General features: G+C 38.6%; 1 protein-coding gene across 3 annotated transcripts in view; it reads right to left on the bottom strand.

Annotated features, from left to right (window-relative positions):
• IL33 (interleukin 33) overlaps positions 1–807 on the bottom strand; it is a 48,155-nt gene extending 47,348 nt beyond the window's left edge. For all 3 annotated transcript variants that reach the window (XM_011969879.1, XM_011969881.1, XM_011969884.1), the window contains exon 1: positions 748–807. The gene's annotated coding sequence lies outside the window, so the exon portion shown is untranslated. The remainder of the gene's footprint in view (positions 1–747) is intronic.
• Positions 808–7,829: the final 7,022 nt, after the last annotated feature.

Raw genomic sequence — 7,829 nt, 5'->3', positions numbered from 1 at the left:
TGTGTTTTTTTTTAGTAGAGATGGGGTTTCACCGTGTTGGCCAGGCTGGTCATGAACTCCTGACCCCAGGCGATCCACTGCCTTGGCCTCCCAAAGTGTTGGGATTACAGGCTTGAGCCACCACGCTTGGCGATGTCCCCCCTTTACTGAAAACCCCTGGTAAACAATTGCAAGCATGTTTGTCTTAAGTAAGCATTAGGAGTTTGAAGTAGAATTATCAACTTGCTTTATAAAGTTTCCAGCCTGGCAACAAAGCAAAGACCCTATCTCTACATAAAATTAAAAAATTACCCAGGCACAGTGGTGTGTGCCTATAGTTCCAGCTACTTGGGAAGCTGAGACAGAATGATTGCTTGAGCCCAGGAGTTGGAGGCTGTAGTGAGCTAGGGTTACACCACTGTGCTCCAGCCTGCGCTATAGAGCAAGATCCCTTCTCTTAAAAAACATAAAATAAAATAAAATAAAATAAAATAAAGTTTCATGGAGGGGGCAGAATTTACTATAAAAACCATTATAATCTCTTTTAGCAATTTATTAATTTTAGAAATCACCCAAAGGAAAGCAAATGGAATTATGTTAGTAACAGCTATTTTCATCGACTTTTATTGCTATTAGCAATAATAACAAACTGGCCTTATCATTTATTTTTCAGGAAAAAAACAAAAAACAAAAACACAGTTCTCCATGGTTCCCAAGGTTTTACTTTGCAAAATCTGACTAAAAATCTCCCGCAATATTCAGTCTTACCTTGTGGTCTTGTTTTGATTTCTTCCCTGAAGAGCTGCAGCTCTGTGTTCAGAGGAGTCTAGATTCTTTTTATTAACAAAAGTTTGGCAGAGAACCAAATTGCCTTAGAAGGGAGATCTGGGCGGGTGAGATTTTAGCAGGCTTGAAATCTCATGTAAAGAGCCAACAGAGTTGCAATTCTGTCAACTTCTAAGGCTCATTATTTTCTGCGTCCTCCCTCCATCTTAATATTTTAAACCAGCAATTATGATTCTTCTGCCCCTAAACTTTATGTTTTGGTTCTCTTTGGAGTTAAACTACACTTCAACTTCAGCACTGTTCATTTTGAAATTCTTTTGCCATTTATATTTTCACTTTTGGCCACTGGCTTCTTAATTTACAACCTTCATTAAGAGATCAGTTTATTCCAAATTCCTTTATAATAGAAATTTGTGACCCTCTTTGGCATATCAGTAATAAGCAGCTCATCTGCAAATAAAAGCTGTCAGATACTCTGTATTCCAACATATCTGATGTGTCTTCCTGCTCCCCACTGTTCATCTTTTCTTTCTATTCATCTCAAAAATCTCACAGAAGATAATACTTTATTACAAAAGCAAATCCTGTACTGTAGATCCCATGAGAAATTGTTCTTACCTCATGAGAAATTTTGCTCCTACTCACCCTCTCTCCATTTCGTTTGGCATCTGTAGCGGAAATTAAAGGGGTGAGGTGATGCTCTTTTAAGACTTGGACTGATTCTACATCCTAAGATCACTCATTGGAAGGAAGACTGCTGCTGTACTTAGAAGGATATTGTGATGGACTGTTACCCTAGCAAGCCCCTACAGCCATTCAGTCTACAATATTAGAAGGGTGAGCTGGAAACAAAGGGACAGCAGAAAAAAGTTAACTGTAAAATGAATTAGGAATTTTTTAGTTTTTCTCATGGCATTTTGAGGGATAGAATGTTAGGGTTCTGAAATCCAGGGGAAAGAGAAAATGAGACAGCAATAGATGGCTGACCAGGCTTGGAAAAATGTGACTGTGGTGGAGTCCCCTTTGGGAAAAACAACTAAGGAACTCTGTTATCTTGTTTAAAGTTGTTTCATTTTCTGTGCAGTAATCCCCTTTAATCATCCCCAAACCTGAGCAATCATCTGCTACAAGCGATAGTGTTGTGTTTGTGAGAAATGAAGAAAGATGACTATGTCCGCTCTTTGGATAAAGCAGTGAAGCAAGCAGACAAGATGCCAACATGACAAAAGTTAATCAGGAATTGAGCTGTGTGCAATAAATAGGAGGGAGGGGTGATGACTAACAGCCCAGGGAATATTAGCATACTCTACTCTGGGAATTCTTGCAAATACTGAGGAAATTACAAAGGATGAATAATGTATCTTTATGATATGTATTGAACCCTCCTTCATTGTTTCAAAAATTTCTCTTTTTATCTCTAGCTATGCTTCATGCCTTAAGTCTGCTTTGTCCATTTGTCTGCTTTCTCCATGAGCAGAGTTCTGCAAACATTCTTTTGGTTAGTTTTCACATAGTGTTTCTCTTTTCATGTTTTTTTTTTTCAAACTTTCTGTGTCCTTATATTTAAGATATGTCACATATATGAGGTATACAGTTTTTTGTTTGTTTGTTTGTTTACCAGTTTGACAATCATTTGTCTTTGAACTGGAACATCTGTTGTAATTATTGACAAATTTTAATTTGTTTCTACTATCTTGCTTTCTTCCTCCCTATTTTGTCCCCCTGTCTTATGCTCTTTTTTTGATGAAACAATTTTTTTTTTTCTTGAGACAGAGTCACGCTCTGTCACCTAGACTGGAGTGCAGTGGTGCGATCTCAGTTCCCTGCAAGTTCTGCCTCCTGGGTTTATATCATTCTCCTGCCTCAGCATCCCGAGTAGCTGGGACTACAGACACCCGCCACCATGGCCAGCTAATTTTTTGTATGTTTTAGTAGAGACGGGGTTTCACTGTGTTAGCCAGGATGGTCTTGATCCCCTGACCTCGTGATCCACCCGCCTTGCCCTCCCAAAGTGCTGGGATTACAGGCGTGAGCCACAGTGTCCGGCCTGGACGAAATAATTTTTTAAAAATTATTCAGTTTTCTCCCAGCAGTCATGAACTATAACTCTAGTCTCTTTATGAAACAAGAACAAAAGCAAAAAGCCTGCCAAAACCACAGCTCTGCTTTTAAGAGGCTTTCTGATTTTTTTTTTTTTTTTTTGCCTTTACCCCCATGCAGCTGCATAATTCGGCTGGTGTTTTGAAGAGGAAACTCATTATATGTAGGTTGAGTTCTCCAGCCCTCTCTTCTTGATGGGGGCTTGGCCCTTCTAATTTCCAATTTTGTCTCTTCATTCCCACAGCACCAATCAACAGTGATTTCTCTATCTCCTGGCAGTGACCTCCTACCTTGGTAAAATACAGATTCCCTGCCTTGGCAAATGCTCTTGTAACTGTTATGAAAAGTAGCCATAACTGTTAGCTAATCTCTCCATGGAATCTTAGCCCCTTATCCTTAGTGCTTCAGCAGCTCTCTCTCCTTATCTGCCTTTCTGGTTATTCTCAATGGTAACATTGGACTGCCACAAGTTACTCCATGCTACTCAAGTAGCTAGTTGAATGAAGATGGAAGCATGGCTCTAGAAGGCAGAATGACTATGGGTTAGATCGTACAGACTTTATTCTAGTAACCATATAACTTGTTATCTGAATCATAAATGTTTGAGAATGAAAAGAATGTTGTTAATCATTTGACCAGAATAGTAGGAAAACACTGAGATATGGTCACCCCAGGTTTTATGACTTTTATAGTTCCTCATCCCCAACCCCATTACTTCCCAAATCCCAAATCTGCCTTACTAACTTTCTCCTTTCAGGGTAGATGCAAGCTATATGGGTGACTGTCTAAAATTTTGCTGACCCATAGACATATACTTGATTTGGTGGCACTATCTTATTACCAAAGAAAAAAAGTTCAAATTGATATTTTGTGCCAATAGACCTTAAAAAAATGAAAATTTAAAGGATATACTTCACATGGAGGAAGGTGAACCTAAATAGGGTCTGAGATATAAGCAGAATTGAAGAATAAAAACTATGATAAATATTGAGGTAATGCTAACCAATATTAATGGTAAATACTGATGATAATATCTTGTAAGTTTAAGAAAAACAAACTAGAACTAAATACATTACAAAAAATAGCCTATACGTCTGGAGAGATGATGATAGGAATGAGAGTTCCCAAGTATATTGTATTGCTCAGGAAGAGGGTAAAAATATTGCTGAGTTTTGGGCTCTGTGTTCATTTTTAAATTTCTAGAAAAAAATTCAGAATAATAGAAATTGGACATATAACTAACTTCCAAATGATTAGAGGGGAAAAATAGAACGAGAAGAAAATAGCAGTCTATCCAGCAGAAACCAAGAAAGAAGAGACAACAAAGCATAGGAAAGGTAATACCAAGAGAAAAAACAAAACATGATAGATTTAACACAAATATATCAGTAATCTCATTACATGGACTAAAGGCACCAGTCGAAGAAACTAATATACTTAGACTTGAAAAGAAAAGATCCATGTAGTGCTGTTTTAAAGAGACATATACTAAAGATACAAAGAAGTTACTGGCCAGGTGTGATGGTTAATACTGAGTGTCAACTTGATTGGATTGAAGGATACAAAGTATTAATCCTGGGTGTGTCTGGGTGTTACCAAAAGAGATGAACATTTGAGCCACTGGACTGGGGAAGGCAGATCCACCCTTAATTATGGTGGGCACAATCTAATCAGCTTCCAGCAAATATAAAGCTGGCAGAAAAATGAAAAAAGAGAGACTAGCCTAACCTCTCAGCCTACATCTTTCTCCTGTCCTGGATGCTTCCTGCCCTCGAATATCAGACTCCAAGTTCTTCAGTTTTGAGACTCAGACTGACTCTCCTGCTCCTCAAGCTTGCAGACAGCCTATTGTACGACCTTGTGATTGTGTAAGTTAATACCTAATAAACTCCTTTATATATCTATTCTATTAGTTCTGTCTCTCTAGAGAACCCTGACTAATATACCGGGCATGGTGGTTCCTTCCTGTAATCCCAGTGTTTTGGTAGGCTGGGTTGGGCAGATTGCTTGAGCCCAGGAGTTTGAGACCAGCCTGGGCAATATAGTAAGTCTTTGTCTCTACAAAAGAAAATTTTAAATTAGCTAGGCATGGAGGCACATGCCTGTAGTCCCAGCTACTTGGGAGGCTGAGGCAGTAGGAGTGCTTGAGACCAGGAGTTTTTGTTTGTTTGTTTTTTTTTTTTAAACGGAGTCTCACTCAGTCGCCCAGGCTGGAGTGCAGTGGCGCAATCTCGGCTTACTGCAAGCTCCGCCTCCTGGGTTCATGCCATTCTCTTGCCTCAGCCTTCCGAGTAGCTGGGACTACAGGCGCCCGCCACCACGCCCGGCTAGTTTTTTGTATTTTTTAGTAGAGATGGGGTTTCACCATGTTAACCAGGATGGTCTCGATCTCCTGACCTCGTGATCTGCCCATCTCAGCCTCCCAAAGTGCTGGGATTACAGGCTTGAGCCACCACGCCCGGCCGAGACCAGGAGTTTAAGGCTTCAATGAGCTTCGAACATACCACTGCACTCTAGACTAGGCATAGACCAAGAGTGAAACACCATCTCATAAACAAAACAAAATAAAACAAAACAGGAATTACTGAATAATGATAACATTAAATTCATTGGGAAGAAATAAATCCCCACTCACAAACACCTGTTAACACAGTCTTAACTACATAAAGTGAAAATAAAAGTAATTACAGGGAGAGATACAAATATCTATTATCCTAGTGGGAAATTTGTTACATCTTAGCAATGTTGCCACGCAGGAAAAATATTAGAAAGAATATAGAAATTTTGGCTGACACAATGAGCTGGGACACATGGATATATACACAATAATACAACAGGTGGGGAATACATACTCCTTTCAAGCACACATGGAACATTTTCAGTATTAAACATATTCTTATCTATCAAGTCAGTTGTAGAATTATTTCAATTGATGTCACCAAAAATGGCAGAATAAGGAACTTCTCCACAAAAGCAACTAATAAGCTGGCAAAAACTGTCAAAATCAACTTTCACAGAACTCTACATATAGTCGAAAGCTTATGACAGCCATGGAAAAGTTAATGAAGAAAAAAGCTGATGCATTGCAGAAGAGAGTGCTGTGGCATTTTAAATTGCCTACTTGCTATCCCTTATCTGCCATCCCTCAGATCAATGGCAGTTTTCAAGATGGTAGCCCATATTCCAGGTGCATGCTGCTACTGCCAGAGGGACTAAATGGACCTTTTTCTCAAAGAATTGTGATTGTGTGTGTTCAGCCTGTCTGGGGCTCCCTTAAGGACTAGTGTGACGAGTTGCCTTTTTAAAATCTGATTCAAAATGTTTCCAGGGCTGGCATGGCTTCTCAGGTGGCATTTGTCAAAAGCATTAAAAGGTAAAAGTATTGGCTACAGCAATCTGGGGCAAGGGATAACAGTCACAACAAGCAATAGACATATCAAAAAAGCCAGGAAAGGAAGAGGTTGGAAAAGGAGATACATGAGGGGAATAAGGACTTTAAAAAGTTCCCATATGTACTGGGGAATCAAGAAGACAACACTCATTGCTAGGAATGTACACATGTTCAGAAAAGTCCTGAGAAGACCCCAAGCTTTCACCTCTGGCTGACTTTCAGGCTACATGCATTCTGGAAGTGAAGACCAAAGCAGAGTTGTAAATGGCTTTGCTATGCGTTGAAGGTGTGTCCCAACACAGAGCCAATCTGAAAAAACTAGGAGAGTAATTTTTTCTTTTTCTTTCCTTCAGCTTCTGTTTTTGGCTCTAGTTTAAGGAAATCATTGTCATAACACTAGCTGACCTCTAAGCTAATGGAACACCGACTTCAGTAACCACACATAACAAAGAATACAGACTGTAAAAAAATACTTTAGAAAAGTCACTAAACATACAGATAACAACAACCCACTACAAGCAGCAACAACAAACCATGGGGATGTGGAGAATGGAATTTCCTGAGTTGCTGTATTATAATGTGCAAAATGTCTGCTTTTCAACACAAAATTATGAGACATTCCAAGAAACAATGAAGTATGGACTTTAAAAAGTGACAGTAATAATTCTTGAGAAAGACCAGATATATGACTTACTAGGCAAAGTCTTTAAATCAAATGTCTTAAATATGTTTAAAGAGCTGAAGGAAACCATGAAAATGATGTCTTTGCAAATAGAGAATATCAATAATATATAGAAAATATAAAAAGGAACCAAATATAAATTCTGAAGTTGAAAAGTAGAATAACTGAAGTAAAAAATTCACTGGAGGTGTCAGTAGCAGATTTGAGCAGTCAGAAGCAAGAACCAGTGATAGGTCAATTAAAATGGTCCAGTCTGAGGAACAGAAAGTGAAAAGAATGGGGAAAAAATGAGCAGAGTCTAAAAGGCCTGTAGGACATCATCAAGCATACCAACATATGCACAATGAGAGTCCTGTAGGGAAAGGAGAGAGAATGGAACAGAGAGAATATTTGGCAAAATGATGGTAAAAATGTTCCAAATTTGATGAGAAACCAAGATTCTAAACTTTCAAAATACTAAATGAACTCCAAGCAGGATAACTCAAAAGATTCACACTGAGATACACTATAACCAAATGGTTAAAAGTCAAAGACAAAAAGAAAATATTGAAAGCAGTAACTGAGATGTTTCTCACCATGTGTAAGGGATACTCATGTATAAGATTACTAGCCAGTTTCTCTTCGGAATCCATGGAGGCCAGAAGACAGTGGGACAACATATTTAAAAGAATGAAAGAGAAACATTGTCAACCAACAGTTCTATATCTGGAAAAACTATTCTCTAAAAATGAGAGAGAAAGACATTAAGAAACTAAGATGTTATCAGATAAAGAAAAACAGAGCAAAATAGGGAGTTCATCACTAGTAGACCTGCCCTATAAGAACTGCTGCGTAAATCCAGCAACATTCTAAGAAGGTTCTATGTCATAACTAAGGGAAGTTAATACCAAA

The sequence above is a fragment of the Mandrillus leucophaeus genome, unplaced genomic scaffold (assembly GCF_000951045.1).
Source record: "Mandrillus leucophaeus isolate KB7577 unplaced genomic scaffold, Mleu.le_1.0 Scaffold92, whole genome shotgun sequence".
NCBI lineage: Eukaryota > Metazoa > Chordata > Mammalia > Primates > Cercopithecidae > Mandrillus > Mandrillus leucophaeus.
Note: the sequence above shows the minus strand (reverse complement) of the source record. Positions and strands in the feature narration are given on the sequence as shown.